The sequence below is a fragment of the Sus scrofa genome, chromosome 15 (genome assembly GCF_000003025.6).
Source record: "Sus scrofa isolate TJ Tabasco breed Duroc chromosome 15, Sscrofa11.1, whole genome shotgun sequence".
Classification (NCBI taxonomy): domain Eukaryota; kingdom Metazoa; phylum Chordata; class Mammalia; order Artiodactyla; family Suidae; genus Sus; species Sus scrofa.
In genome coordinates this window covers 113,697,983-113,714,822 of record NC_010457.5, presented here as the reverse complement: position 1 = coordinate 113,714,822, position 16,840 = coordinate 113,697,983, and the positions used below count along the sequence as shown (strand labels likewise).

At 36.2% G+C, this 16,840-nt stretch overlaps 1 long non-coding RNA gene across 1 annotated transcript in view; it reads right to left on the bottom strand.

The window, feature by feature from the left end:
• LOC106506349 overlaps positions 6,268–16,840 on the bottom strand; it is a 333,193-nt gene continuing 322,620 nt past the window's right edge. Inside the window, exon 3 of the long non-coding RNA XR_002339161.1 lies at positions 6,268–6,990. This is a non-coding gene — a long non-coding RNA (uncharacterized LOC106506349). The remainder of the gene's footprint in view (positions 6,991–16,840) is intronic.

Below are 16,840 nucleotides of genomic sequence, written 5' to 3'. Positions count from 1 at the left end.
GTGTGACTTACACATTATGGAGCTATGCAGGAGGGGTACCATCAATAACTGCGGCCACTACGGCTGAGATCTATAGATTCCTTTCCAAATTCTTCTATTTTTGAGCTTATTTTTTCAAGAAGTGTTTATTACTGTCTCGGAACAGCATTAAGGACAGTCCAAAGAACTTATTTACGCATAAACCATCAAAGTTGGCATCACAGACTTTATATTATGTACAGCCAAGTACACATTTTTAACAGCTGAACTTTACCATTTTTGAACCATTTCATACTATTAAAGGAATACAAGTATTCTAGAAGTGTAAGAGCTGATTTACTTTCACAAAGTACACAAACGTAAGCACATTCAACTATAACCAATAGCTCTAATCATATCAATTAAATTTTAAAATAAATTATTTTAGAATCAGTTACTCAGGATTTGAAATCTAAACTTTGGGGCTTCATAAACAGAGATATTTTGATTATATTTCTTCTGATGAAATATCTTATTTTATACTGTTATATATATATATATATAACATATATATATATATGTCTAAAACTGATTTTCCCCCAAAGTGAAAGAAGAATGATATGAGGAAATAGGTTTCTAATTTTAAAATTATGAACTTTATCTCTCATTTTGCTTTTTAAAATAATTAATTTAAAAAATGTTTATTAATAAAAGGTACTATAGGAAAAAATATAGAAAGCACGATGATTATTTTGCTTATAAGGGTGATTAAAATTTCCTTTTAAATCATGAAGGGAATGTTAATTTAGCGGGAAAGCTCCCACACAGAATAAATACTTTCTATAATGGTTTATTTGTGGAGGTTGAGGCTGGACAATGTCTTTAGTTTCCTGTAATCTCTAAAAGACAACATTTGACACATTTTTTCTAATACGAGTGTTGCCCAAGAAAGAAAAATACACATCAGATAGTGTAATGGATCAGAATGAAATGACTGCATAATAACAAGGACAACGGTGTAGCAGTGGCTAACATTTATTGAGTACTCATTATGTGCCAGGTATTTTTCTACGCATGTTTCATGAAAAACTCATTTAACTCTCACAAAAATCCTGAGATGGGGCTATTACTGTGATGATGTTGTATATGAGAAAAGTGAGGCATAAAGAAGTTAAGTAGGGATTTTCTTGGTGGTGCGGTGAGTTAAGGATCTCATGCTGTCACTGCCACAGATCGAATTCCATCCCTAGCCTGAGAATTTTTGTTTGCTGCAAGTGCAGCCAAAAAAAAAAAAAAAAATCCCCCCCAAAGCAAAGAAAGACTGATGTGCATTCAACAAAATAAAGTCTAAATAATTTTTTTTAAAAGTTAAGTAAATTTGACAAGGAGATATGGATAGTATGATTCCAAACCCGGAATCCAAGGTCTGTCCTCTTAAGTGCTAACAACACTGCTTTTTCCATAGTATCAGAAATTTGCTCATTAAACAAGACTAGGATAGTATTTCCAGTCTTAAGATAGCTTAAGCCTATAGTAAAATATACGTGCTTGGTGCAATTCATGTATTCAGTTTTTAAAGTAACTTTTATTTCAATTCAACGCAGTTATAGAAAATAAAAAGGAATACTAAAAGGTGTAAATTCACAGCTGCAAGTACCAATTGCCAGTTTTCTCAAAGAGAAAAAGTAGATAAGAATACTGGATCCCTGTAAAGTACTCACCTTGAGTTTTTCAAAAATTTCCCGTATCTGGGGGGAAAAATGTAAACCAAGAAAAACATAGCCAAGTCTACTGGGTAAAGTATGTTTTCTTTATTGCTGCTGCACACAGAAGCAAATTTTTACCCCCCAAAATGTGACTCTTTGGAACATACTCCAAAAAGCCATTGAACTTCTGCCAATAAATATCCCTTAACACTCTGGAATAAACAAGAGCATCTGGCACTACTCTGTGTGAGCTGTCACCTTTACTCTGCCTGTTCATAGACTTTCTGGAAAAGAAGGTGATGCTTCCATCTGGTCACAGCAGCAAAGAAAGCAGAAAGCATTGAAGCACTTCCACTGAAAATCTGAGACTAAATCCTGCAAGACTTTGTAATCTGAGGGAGGGGGGAAGTAGAGCATGCATTCTTCTCCTAATGACTAGTTCCCAATGTAAAACCTAGACATAGAGGACTGCAGGAATAAAGAGGGTTTCTAACAATGTGTTCACTTTTATGTAGGTTTAACTTGTACAAGTTCACAAATTTTTAGCCATTTGTGATTTTCTTGTTCATTATAAAAACTTTTGAAATGGTCTGAGGTCTGCCAGGTAAATAGGAATTTTATTGGCTTTATTTGAGTGACTGAAATTTTAGGATTTCTTTTCTAAAACGAGATACATTTAAATAAATTTATATAAATAAATTACACAGAGAGAGATAAATTAACTAGACAAGAAGGAAAGAGAAAGGTTGGTAGAGAATACGCTTAAGGTTACTAGAGAATAAATTGATTTTTAACCTTAAGATTGAACCCTTCTTTGGGAGGAGGGGTGCTTAAGAGGAATATTTAAAGTCTGAGATCACTAGTGATAGCTTCTGGGAATGGAATAATGAAAGAGTTTACTTCATTTGAGGGAATATAACTCCCATCTGGAGTTAGGTGCTTGCTGATACAGAAACCTAACCATGTTTCCTAGAAGAATAGCCATATGTTAGGGGCTGCTTTTTATTTTCTACTTCCATCCACTTGGTTTAGACCAAGGATCCTTTCCCTTAGGCCTCTGGGCTTCCTGGAATTTGATGAAAAATGTGCATGTGTGAGTGTACATTGTATGTGTGTACGTGTGTACATGTATGTATATGTATGTTCATTTTTTTTTGCAAGGGTACAAAACATTATAAGATACCAAAAGATTTTTAAAAATATACTTCTTTGGATTCTTTCCAATCTCTTGGCTACTTGATTTGAAATAAAGTCTTTCTTTATTTTCACCACACTTAGAAGAAAACTCTGTGGCCTTTGATAAAGGCTTAATTTAAAAAATGATATAAAGAGGATGACAATGTCATTATAATTGCCTTAACAAACACATCAAATATATTTACTTAAGGTAATTTCATGGAAGAGTGTGTGTGTGTGTGTGTTTTTGTGTATTTGAAAGTACTAGATTTCAGCTAAATTTTATGATAATGAGTTGAGTTTTATAAAGGTAATAAGCCTTAGAGAAACAAGCTGAGATGCCCTGATAAGATCTCTGCATTTTGTTCTCAACATGTCCATAGTAATCTCTTCATAAAGGCATGGAAACAGCCCAGGAAAATAGAAGTAAGGAAGTATTCTCTGTCTACTTAATATCTAAGAGTCACTCCTGTCAGTGCTTTAAATCTCTCAAAGTCAAAAATTAAGAATATACAGACTAAGAGTCAGGGGGCCTGTTTTATTTTAGCACAAGCATTGTCACTAACTGGATATAATCTAGGACATATCACTTTGGCTTTCTCTAGTTCCTGTAAAAAAGGATGAATGATTATTAAGTTTTTCACAGTTATTTTATGAATAACAATCATGCTATTTAATCATTATATTTTGCAGTTTTTAAAATCCTCTATATTCATTAGTGCATTCTATACTTGTAAATACTTTTGCAGAAAGGGCAGGAGAGTTATAAATATTATTTTAAATATATAGATATAATGTTTAAAGGAATTCTGCCAAGAGCTCTGAGTCAAGGGATGAAAAGCAGGACTGACATCTAAGTCTTAACCTTTCTTGCTTCAGGGCTTATTCCTTTACACCCTTTTGACTCTGACTTTCTGACCCTTTGATTTAGACTTTATTACAATAAATAGTAGTTACACATCTACTGCTTGCATGCATTTATATTCATGTCTACAAATTTTTTCTGTTTACTATTCCTTCTTGCATATCAAATGTTTCTTTGTGGATGTTATTCTCCTTATGTCTTTTAGAATTCATTAAGTGAAAGTCTAGTGTTTGTAAATCCTCAGTTTTGTTTACCTGAATTGTCTTTATTTCACCTTTGCTCTTTTTGAAATCTCTCTTGCACATCTCAATGAATTTTTCAAACATTCTTACTCAACCTGGATCAAGATATAGAACATTTCTACCATCCCAGAAAACTCACTGATGCACACTTGCTCTAAGGGTGAGTAGCCTCCGTTACATCATCTAGCAACATAATTTTGATCATTTTTGAAATTTGTAAAAATATAATTATACAAGGAGTTCCCATGGTGGCTCAGCAGAAAAGAATCTGAACAGTATCAGTGAGGATGCGGGTTCAATCCCTGGCTTTGCTCAGTGGCGGGGGCAGTGGGGGGGATCTGGTGTTGCCATGAGCTGTGGTATAGGTTGCAGATGTGGCTCAGATCCTTCGTGGCTGTGTGGCATAGGCCAGCAGCTGTAGCTCAATTGGACCCCTAGCCTGGGAACTCCCATATGCCACGGGTACGGTCCTAAAAAGCAAAATATATAAATAATTATTCAGCATGTACACTTTTGTCTTTGATTTCTTTTACTACCTATTGTGTCTATGGAATTAATCTATGCATTTCAGTGTAATAGAATTTATTCCCATTGATGTCCAAGTATTAATTTTGTCTCAGCATTATCTAAGCCATCCACCTCCCTCTCTCTCCTCTTTTGGAGATATTCAAACTCAGAGAGCCACCATTATTTTCCAGATATTTTCAAAAGTTTTAAAATAACTTTATACAGACATTCGAAGTAGCAGTGTTTTTAACATTAATAAAATGTTGGAATTTAGTACATACTCAAACTTGTTTAATATGTTGTTTAAAGTTCCCTATCCATGATAAGTGCCATTAAAAAAAATTAAGAAATCTGAAGTAAATCTTTCAAAAGAAAAAATAGTCTCTATTCTATTTTTTATTTGAATTATTCAGGTCATTTTCAGATTTCAGTTTGTCACATTCATAAATGTTAAAAGAAGTTACCTATGTTAACAGTCTTTCATCACTGTAATTAGACATCTTGAAATAAAATAAACCTGTTTTTTTCAAGTTTGATTTTAATAGAAGATCCTGAATATTTATCCTGACACTTATATATTTAAGAATTGATCAAGCATTTTTCAAGGCAATTAAAATATAAAAAATTATTTTGGAAGTCTGGGATTTAACTTTCAGGAATAAAATTATAACACAGAATTTACCTTCTGCCTTTTGGAGAAAATGCAATTTTTATAAACATACTTTTATTAATATTTAACTGAATTTCTGATATTATATTACATATAGCATTCCTGGTATGTGATACAATAAAAATGGCCACAATTTATTGAAACTCCTCTATGGAGTCATGAACTATATTTCCTTACTTCTTGAATTTGGACTGAATTGAACTGAACAATACGAAAAGACAAAAGTGAAGTGATGTGAGATCTGAGCAAGACTTCAAGAAATTGCCATTTTTACTTTTTCCCTCTAGGATGCTACTATCTTCATGTGAGGAGTCATTCCAGTTGTTTCCAGCCATCTCTGTGATGTTTTAGACACAAGAAAGAGGCCACCCAGGACCCTTCAGCCCTCAGCTGTCATGTCTCTTAAGTGCAACTGTATAGGTGACCTATGAGAATTCTGCCTAAGAACCATTCAGCTAAGATCAGCCTAAAATTTAAAATAAAAATGTGTGGCATTTCTGTTGTAGCTAAGTGGGTTAAGAACCCAACTAGTATCCACGAGGATGCAGGTTCCATTCCTGGCCTTGCTCAGTGGATTGAGGATCCAGTGCTGCCGTAAGCTGTGGTATAAGTCTCAGATACTGCTCAGATCCTGAGTTGCTGTGGCTGTGGCACAGGGCTGGCAGCTGCAGCTCCAATTCAACCCCTAGCCTGGGAACTTCCATCCTGTAGCAGGTGTGCAGCCCTAAAATAAAAAAATATATAAACATAAAAAAATAAAAATTGAAAATAAAAAGTTGTTTGTAACCACTAAGTTTTGGGCTGGTTGTTTATGTGGCAATTGAAAACTCATCATTCCTCTATCTCTTTGGCAAGAAAACAGTCATTATTTTGTTGCTTTTTTATTTAAAAGTGGGTTTTTAGTAATTCTTTAAAAAAATCTGAAAAAGACCAATGAGAAATTTCTGTGTATACCAGAAAAGGAATGTTGGAGTTGAAGGTGATTTTTTTATTAATGTGGAATTTTTAAAATGTCTGTTAATACTATTTGCAAAGCAAATAAGAAATAATAAATTTAAAATGAGAAAAGTTAATTCTTTTTCAATTAAAAAGTAAAATTATGTAAATGCGTAGGTAATCCCTCTAAATCTTGTGATAGGTGAAAGTACAGGTATTTTAATTTGGATATCACATTTTGTTATGTTTGTATGAATTGGTAATAGGCTTGGCAAACACTTCTAGAAACTGAATCAGCATTGAGATGTGAAAACCTAAGTTATTTAGTCCAAATAAAAACAATAAACATCAAAGATAAGAAGGCTACCACAGTCTTTAGGAAAAAAAAATGTATATTGATTCAAACTGTTGATGCCTGACTACTGATAGCCCACGTACCAAATTGTGTGGTTTGATTTTCTTAATCTCACAAAATGGCAAATTGATGACACAGTCAATCATTATAGCACCAAGTAACAGCAGATGACCTTGTCCATATGCATTTTTAAATTAAAACAAAAGAATGAAAGAAAGGAAGCAACAGATGTCCTCATTTTACTTCTAAATGTAGTGTTAAAAGGGGAGCCCATTCAGTTGGTGTTTATCTCCCTTTCTGTAGTCTGATTTCATGTTGCTTGAGATTCAATCTGCCATTGTTCTGTTCTCAAGGAAGGCCAAGAACTTCTGCTTGATAAAAAGAACTTCAAAGGCACTTCTGTTTTGGAGACAAATGAAGTTCACTTGGCTTAAAAGCATGTTGCAATCTGAGTGGATGGGATGATGGTTACTGAGGTGGCAGGAGTCCAAGGGCAGGAAGACCCCCTCTGAAGATCTGTAGCTTGGTGTTCAAGGACACCTTCAATAGAGGGACAGGGTTGATAGCTTTCTTTTCTAATTGAACAAGACAGATAATTGATCATGAGAGTGGTTAGAGATGCTGCTACCATGAAAATGCATATCTATATCTGGAAGGGAAATTTACGCTCAATAGCAGTGCTTAAGGAGACAATGTATTATAGCTACACTGACCTTTACTTACATCGAAATAACCAAGGTGGTATTTTCCTGTTTTCAACTTCCTGATAGCAAATATACTGCTGAGCCTCCTTGAAGTTATAGCCATTCTAGTTCACAATCAATACAATAATATCTGCCAAGCAAACATCCTAGTTGCAGACCATGACATGTGCATGTATGTAGAGCTTTTTCTTAAATACGTTGTTTCTATTCTTTCCCACATAACTATGATATGAGAAGACACTATACACAACATAATTTTGCCATTTATTCATCAACTCTGCTTGCCTGGCTTCCAAGATGCTGCATATTCCATCTCAGGAAATACTACTTATCATTGCTCTACTTCACATAATTTTATTTAAATCATTTGCTTAATTTTCCTAGACATATTTCATTTATCACTTTTAATTAATACAACTTGAGTATATTGTTATATTTCTCGCTGAGGAAGGATTCATATGAGATGAGCAAACAGTGACCAGTACTTAAATTCTTTCCTGTCTAGTCATATCTTGGTTGCTTCTGTCAACTATCTATTTCCTCAAAAGACCACCAAAATAACTTATAAATAAAACAAGATAAAGGTGCTAATTTGTAGATAAGATTATTACTTGCCAAACTAAAGAACATCATTTCATTGGTAGTCTTAATAGTGTCTGGAAGTGGGAGGGAACAAAAATGAAATACTTGTGAGGTTTTTGAGGGGTTTGATTTAAAATAGGTCTGGAGTTCCCGTCGTGGTGCAGTGGTTAACGAATCCGACTAGGAACCATGAGGTTGCGGGTTCGGTCCCTGCCCTTGCTCAGTGGGTTAACGATCCGGCGTTGCCAAGAGCTGTGGTGTGCGTCGCAGATGCGGCTCAGATCCTGCGTTGCTGTGGCTCTGGTGTAGGCTGGCAGCTCCAGCTCCGATTAGACCCCTAGCCTGGGAAACACCATATGCCGTGGGAGCGGCCCAAGAAATGGCAAAAAGACCAAAAATAAAATAAAATAGGTCTTTTACTGTGAAGATATATTTGGGGTTTGGGCAAAATTCATGATATAGTAACATAGGATTGTGGATAGAGTTAAATCAAGTTTCTGAATTAAGTCTTGAGCAATAAACAGTCATTTGATGAGCCTGGTTGAACGAATTATTGTCCCAAGTCCTTTCATGAGGGCTGGCTGAGTCTTCCAATGCTCAGATAAATGGATTTTCAAAAAGGTATTGAAACCACAAATAAATGTATTTGCATTTTCATCTTCCAGGACAAGAGAATTGTGAAATAGTCAAGTCATGTTATTGCAGATAGTTAGTTGAAAGAATGCAGATGATTTCTCATCTCATTTCCAGAGATCAGAAGGAATCCGTTTCCAGATGTTAGAGAGAAGTTGAAAATAGGTAAAACCCTGTCTTGAGAGTTATTATATAAAAGTTTATTCCCACTGAAAGTTTTGGGCAAGCCCAGGAAAGGGCTTAAATTTAACCTGGTACAAAAAAATAAAACAAAACAAAACAAACACAATATCAAGAGTGAAGGGAAAGAAACCACTAAGCTATGAAAACTCTTCAAAGGCCTGTATCATTTGTTCTCAGAGTACTCAAGGCTATATAGCATTATTCGTTACTGACTCTACAGACAAGGAAAATATAATAAAATGTTTTCTGAGGAGGCAGCTTGTTCCAAGGTAAGACTGAGTTTAATAACCAACATTGTTCTTGGCCCAAATGTCAAAAGCTTTGTGTTCCTCTTCATTGTAATCAAACTGGTACTAAGACACATAAAGAGGGATAAACACACATTTTTGCTTGAGTAAAATTTAACTTTAAAAAAAAAGGAAAACTCTTGAAAATGATAGTTCATTGCAGGGAAGCCTCACTATAAATATGACTAATGATAACAGAGAATTCATTTGAGTATAGCTTCTCTTTCCTAAAGGATTTAATTATTGAGACCATTAAAAATATTTTATAGTAATAGAGTCTTAATTGCAACTGAGTCATATGAAATAACCCTAAGTATAACATCAAAATAAGTTTGACATGGTACCATTTATACTAATAAAACCTCTCAAGGGACATTTTTAAGAAACACTGAGTCCATGTTTTGCTAAACTACTATGTTTTTGTTTTGTTAAATGAGTGTTTTAACTGAGGAGAAATGTTGTAATGAAAAATAGTGAGGATTTTAAACTGCCGAGTAAGAAGAAAAGAATTGGAACTCTGATCAGCTGAGAATAGGAGTTTTGAGGGGATGAGGATGGCAGAGGTAAAGAGAAAGGTGAAATAAGTTGTTGCAGGCAGCCTATGAAGTAAGCCCCAGTGACCTCAGCCTCTAAGGATGCATTCCCTTTTGCAGTCTCCTCCCCTGGAGCATGGGCTGTTTAGAGACTCACTTCTGACAGGCTGTAGTAGAACAATGGGATGTTCTTTCAGGATGAGATTATGAAAAGGTAGTAGCTTTCATTTTGAGTGCTCTCTCTCTCTCTCTCTCTAATCCTTTGCTTTGAGGGAAGCCAGCTGCCATGTTGTGACTAGCCCTGAAGAGAGACCCATATGGAGCAGAACCAATACCTCTGGACATGGTGAGAACAATCTCATGAGTGACTTGGAAGTGCGTCCTTTCCCAGGTGAACATTGAGCTGGCTATAATCCTGTTCAACACCTTGATGGCAGCCTTGTGAGAGACTGAGACAGAGACGCTCAACTGAGACATGTTCAGATTCTTGGCCCACAAAAACTTTGAGAAAACAAAGTTAATCTTTTAAGCTATTAGGGTTTTGGAAGAATTTGTTACCTTGCAGTAGATAACTAATTCATCGGTATTTAAGTTTTTGCTATGTGTATTTTATGTGAATCCTCTTTCCTACTTTTCACAACTCCCAAATTTTAAGTAAGAGACTGAGCTCTCAACTGATTTGGGGGGTGCAAGGAAAAAAAATGAGTAATACTTCCAGATGACTGTGACTTTCAAGAGAGGCTAATTGCATCTAGGGTGTATTTTTCTAATTGGTTGTTATAAATCCCAAAGAGATCTTTTAGGGACACAAAGAAGGACAAGGTAAGTACCAATGTCATTTTTGAATGAGTTGGCAGTAAGATGTGGTCTTATCTTGCATAAATCTACATCTGACCTTTTACTTTCTAAAGTTTAATCAATGCTTTATAGAGGAGCAATTACACCTACTAAATAAAATAAGTCACTGGAACAGCAGTGATTTTTTCTTCTTTCTTTAAACTTGTAAGCAATGGTTCTAGAATGTCACAAACAAAGGAGAAAGTTGATCAGCCTCTTGCATTTTCAAAATACAGTAAGTGAATTGTTATATTAGAAAAAGAAATGTAAAGCATACATGTGAAGAGAAATAGAACATTGTGCTTTCATTCTGAAAATAATTTATGAACTTAAAAATAAAATCTATGGGTTTTGTTTGAAAAAACAAACAAACAAAACCATAGTATAAAGTTATGTGGGAAGAAGAGATAAAAAGCCATCCATCCACTCCATACATGTAACTAGTCAAAAGGGATTGTGATATTTTTCTAGACACATCCTATGCCAAGACAAGTGAGAGGCAAAAAGAAAGCACTCAATAAATATTTGTGAAATGAGCACAAAATATATTTGCTATATTTTAATTGACAGTTTTTATTAGAATGTGAATATTATCTGAAGCCAAAAATCCATGACACAGTAATTTACCTTCTTAAGAGAGATTCTGGATGACCTGCAGGAGAAGAGCTAGAAGAATGCTCCATGATTTATGTCTAGAAGGTTTGAGATGCTCAGGAGCAAGAGAGCCATCTGCCTTTTTAGGAAGAACTGTACCATAGTCACTATCATCCCCAGGGGAGAGAAGGGAGTGGCTTTCCCCCAAATGCAACTTTTCCTTCTCTATCCTCAACCCTCAATCTCACTTCAAAACCCAGTGAGGCTTCAAGAAAACCACTAATATAAAATGGAATTTTTTGCCAAAGAATAAACATATTTGCAGAGCCTATGACTGGATGGATGTCTCCTCAGCTCCAGACCATGAGCCCAGACTTGGAGAAGCTTACCGAGTTCTTGTCAGTTTTGAACTGTTTTTCCTGCAGTTTAGGAGTTCCTAAAAGGGGGCTCCCAAGACTCTCATGTCACATGACTCTAAAGGAAGAGTCTGCTTGGAATTGCTTTAATAGCAAGAAGAAACCAAGATGGTGGCTGCTGTAGAAGCCTAGGTGTTCAAACAGTGGCCAGTAGCATGGGACACAGCCCTGTTGGAGCCATCTTAAAGCACTCCCCCATTGAGAAATCCATGTGACATATTTACATGTGATGGTTAAAGCTCCAAGTTCAGGAGTTCCCGTCATGGTGCAGCAGAAGTGAATGCGACTAGGAACGATGAGGTTGTGGGTTTGATTCCTTGCTTCGCTCAGTGGGTTGAGGATCCGGTGTTGCTGCGAGCTATGGGGTAGGCCATAGCTATGGCTTGGATCTGGCCTTGTTGTGGCGCTGGCATAGGCCTGTGGCTATAGCACCAATTGGATCCCTAGCCCGGGAACTTCCATGTGCCATGGGTGTGGCCCTAAAAAGACAAAAAAAAAAAAAAATTAAAAAATTAAAAAAATTCCAAGTTCAGAGACAGTGTTTTTGTTTTTTGTTTTTTGTGTGTGTTTTTTTCCTTTCCAGGATATGAGGGAGGAATGGGGTCTTCACTCAAGCCTATGCAGAACTGGTCAATCCAAAGGGACCTGTGCTGTGGGAGTTTACAGCTTGGTACAGGTCAAGTTCCCTGAGGTTTTAGGGCAAGCATCCTTGGGACACCCCGTGAGAAGTAGGTGAGGCTGTGGACAGTGTGGAAGGTGCTCCCAAACTGAGAATTGGACAAGGCCTTGATGATATACCTCAGCCCTGGCTGCTCCTTCATCTAGGCACACTGCACTTGCTGCAGCCCAGGTGCCCTGATGGCTGGTTGAGCTCCTGCTGCCATATCTGCAAGTGAAGCTGCTGCTCCAGTGGTGATGCACATCTGAGCTCCCTGTGCAGCCATACTTCAGCAGCAGATCTTCCAGGGCCCAGTAGAGGGGGCTCTCCTGGAGAGCCCCCTCAGGTCCTCATAGTTCCACCAGGAGCAAGAAGTCAAACAAGTTTCACTCCATAGTGATCACACTTTTTTCTAGGCAATGGTGTCCCACCAGTCCAAGCCCTTTTCACTGACTTTTCTGAAAGGCTTGCTCCAGGGGGTGAAAAAACTGGGCTTGTGCACCTGGATGATCACCCCACTGAAGAACTGTGGCAGTCAGGGCCCACTCTATGCCATAACTTTTGCCCATCTAAAGCAGAAAAGACTGCTGGTGTTGTGTGACAGCTGTTTCCCATGGGCCAAGGTTATGTTTCCTTTCAGAATGTACTTCATGCATTGGTCTAGTCCCTTTAGGAGTAGAATTGACTAGTACAACCCTTTGGCTGTGCCCATCTCAACACCAGACACTTTGATAATTAGCTTAAGGAATAGCAGAAATGTTTTTTTATTGGGAAAATTAAGAGCATCTTAAGTAGCGTGGGATTGTTTCAATAGATTTGAATAAGTGAAATCAGCACTAATCAAGCTAGGCTGGTTGGTTAAAATATTTCAGAAACATCCTTCATAATCAAATGATACATAATTTTCATTTGGTCTGGGGATAGATCTTAAGGCTTTATTCTACTTCTTGAATGCTTACTTGTCTGCCATGAATAAATTTTCAAGCAGGGTTCTTTGGGGAAGACTTAAAAGTTCAGAAAGCTGGGGAATTCCCATCATGGCACAGTGGAAATGGATCTGACTGGGAACCATGGGGTTGCAAGTGCGATCCCTGGCCTTGCTCAGTGGGTTGAGGATCCGGCATTGCCGTGAGCTGTGATATGGGTCGCAGACACGGTTTGGATCTGGTGTTGCTGTGGCTGTGGTATAGGGTGACAGCAAAAAAAAAAAAAAAAAAAAAAAAAAGTTCAGAAAGCTGGGCCATCATCCAGCTTTCAGAGAACCTTTTAATAACTGCTTTGTGTTGCTTCTGAATATTTGTGCAACAAATATTTGTGTGTGGCAGAATTTGTCTAAGACTCATTTTCTTTTCATTCGTTCTTTTCTTTTTCTTTCTTTCTTTTTTTTTTTTTTTTTTTGGCCATGCCTATGGCATGTGAAAGTTCTTGGGCCAGGGATTAAACTTGCACCACTGTAGTGACAAAGACTCATTTTTGATAAACCCTGGTGGAAGGGTATAGCCAATTCTCAGATTTCTTCAAGAGGCTTCCATTGTTTACCATAAACAAATTAAATATTTTATAGGACCACATTGTTTTAGGTCCATTCTTCATGTTCCCTAAGATGAGTTCAAGTCAAGAGGGAGGCCAAATAGAAGAGAAAAGCATCATGGGGTGTCCAGTCAGAGCAGGGGCTGAAGTGCAGTTGTAGAAGTGAACTAATGAGTGTTTCCTTATACCAGAGGTCAGTGATATTCAACCTCCACTGTTAGAAGTCTTCAAAGAAGCCACAAAGGCACTTCTTGAGAACAAAAGCCAGTATTTGGTCATAGGCCACCATGCAGAACACTGATACCAAATTAAAACAGAATAAGCCAGGGGGATTTTGCTAAGATTTTTTTTCTATCTCATGCGCATCTCAGAGGACCAGAAGCAGCAACTATGGGGCTATGGGGCAGAGACAGAAGAAATCTAGAAAAGACAGACCATGCCTCCTTATGCAGCTGACCACTAAAGAAGAGGAAATACTTTTAATGAGCTGTGAGATGAAAGTGCTGACTTGGATCACACTGAATACTTTAACCCTTGAAACTAAGACTATTCTAATATCTCAGTAGTGTAGTAGTACTGACCAAAATAATTTTTCATAATTGTACCCTGTCAAGTTCATCTAATTAAATCCCATGCTGGCACACAGTAAAGAAATTTCACTATAAATGCTATACTGCCATGAGCTTGTTCACCAAAAACTCCCTTGCAGATGTTTCAGTAAAAAAAATGTAAGATTTACCTCTTCCCTTGTCTCTCCAACAGCTCTGTAGTATCACACAGTATATACGCACCATACTCTGAAAATCATATGCTATTTTTTCATATGCTACTTAAACAATTCTTACCTAATAGTCAATTTTTCCAATGCTTTATTATAAATAAGGTTGCAATGAACTATGTGTATTAATTCAACAGTTTTAATTGAACTCAATTATAAGAAACATAAGGAAAGTTCTATTATTGCAGACTTGACTTTGTCACCTGATATTCATATCATCAGTATATACATACTCATTTCATTATCTTGGATTGATTTATAGAAATTTGCTCTCTCCAATTTATCTCATTCCTTTTGAAACTGCTCCAATCAGATTTTTATCCAAACTACTCCCACTAAAATGTCCTCATAATGAATATCTTTCTTATTACTAAATCTAACAGTCAGTTCCTCATCTTTCTTGGTTCATCAGAAGCCTTCGATACAGTTAATCATTCTCTCTTCCCTGAAACATTTTATTCTGGGACACCACACTTAACCTGGATTCCTTCATATCCTTCTGACCTTTCCTTATCTCAGGCCCTCTTTATGTCTCCAACCTCTCAGTGTTTTATTCTCCAGGCCTCATACTTGCCTTCTTATTTTTCTACTTATATGTATTCACTGAGTAATGTCTCAAGCTTTTGGTACCTGCTACAGGTCAACCCTTCTAAATTTCTAAGTTCAGCATAGAACCTTCTTAAAACTTGAATTTTGTTCATGCCATATTTGTCCTTTCCTAATTGTCCATTCAACTTCTAACTTATAAAACTCCTAGTCTCCTCAGGCTTAGTCTACCCCAAACTGAACTTCTGATCTCCATCCACAAACTACTCCTACTACATTTATCCCCCCAGAGAAATGCCCAAAATATTAAGTTCTATATAAATGTTAACTCTTAATTGCTATATTATTTTTTCTAGCTTAAAGAGAGAAGGATTTTTTTCTGTATTAGTTACTGTTGCATTTAATTTTTTAATGTAATGTCTGACATATTAATACAAATATTTTTTGAACAAATGAAAGTCATTCATTTGGTTCTTGCATAGTGCAAAGTTAATTTGTGACAAATTAATAGAAGATATTATGCCTTAGTGTAACATTATTATCTCTTGTTTTCTTATTTTTTAAGAAGAATTTCAGTCATGATTGTAAATTGTGTTCTGGTGCATGTGTGAGATACTTTGAGCTGAAAAAAATGTATAAATGTATATTCCACTTTGGTACCTTGGTTGTTTGTATTAAAGAGATAGACATTATAAACAAATGTAAGAAGAAGAAGAAGCAAACTTGACAACTTGGGGCCTGAAACAAAAGGGAATTTAACATTGGTAAAGAAACAAATGGAAGAGAACCTCACAAAAGATATTTGTACGGTGGAATACAGTGAGAAATACGCAGCTACATTTATGGCAACCCTTTTATACCAAACGTCTAATGTACTTATTCAGAATTTATCCCATCTTGCATCTCAGCACGGTAATAATAAGTTTGTCTGGTATTTTTACCCTCAGCATCTTTGCTGCGGACATTTTCACTGCATAACTAATAGAGTGTAAGACAATTTTGTCACAAAAGATAAAATAACTGGTTGACAGTTTGGTTTGACAATTTGCTTTCAACTCGTTGACACTTCTGTTTCATTTCTCCATTGATGCAGTATTTTCATTTTTATATTACATAAATCATCACCCAGAATGGTCTATACAGTGAAGAGTAGACATGGCAGCCTTAAAATAGTAGATTATAACAACTACATATATCAACTTGATAGAAAAATATAGTGACAAAACTTACTGGGAGTATAAAATGAGTGTAAATCCAGATTGCAAACTATCCTAGAAAATGATAACATATCAGTTTGCAAATCCTTCACTGATATGAAGGTACATTTGACCTCACATTTACTATAGAACTTCAGAATGTCTACCAATAGACATGAGATATATATGCCAAGAACAAACAAGAAGTGTAAGTCTTTCACAATGCAATGCAAAGCTCAGTTCACAGATAAGCATCCTAGTTTTCTTATATTTGGAAACTGATACCTCTCTTAATGAAGGAAGAAATTTTAGTGAAAATGATGAAGCAAGATGCCAACTGAGGAGACAAATCACTATGAACTAGAGGCTTAGAAGACAAGAGCCTCGGTATAAGCTTGTCTTGATTGAGGCTCAAAATTGGCTGGAATTAGTATGTCTCTACGAGTCTGGTAAATATGAGAATCTTGTCAGAGTATTTTTCCAGTTGAATCACTCTCCTAGGAGAAGGAGTTCAATTGACTTAGTTTGGGCCATGCGCCCACCATGTAGTTCTGTGAGGACAGAGAACTGGTCCTCAAGGCTGAACTCTCCTAGAGAAAGAAAAATCTTCAAAAAACAAATCAAGGCATTTTATCTAATGAAATTAGGAATGCCTTTTGGTTTTTCATGAATATTTAAAGAGGTTATACATTTAAAGCATGTAGAATTATAGGTGCAAAATAAGTATTCATTACTACCACTACTGCTATTCATTTTAACTGGATAGATTATCGATTGGTAGATGCCCTGGAGTGGGCTCCTTCAATGAGTAAGATTTCAATACTAGAATGTGATGATTATAATAATAAGATTCTGATGGGATCTTTGAGTAGATTTTAGTATTTACTTCCTGTAAGATATATGACATTTAGAACACACTTCTCCTTTATGCCTGATTTTAGGCCCCTT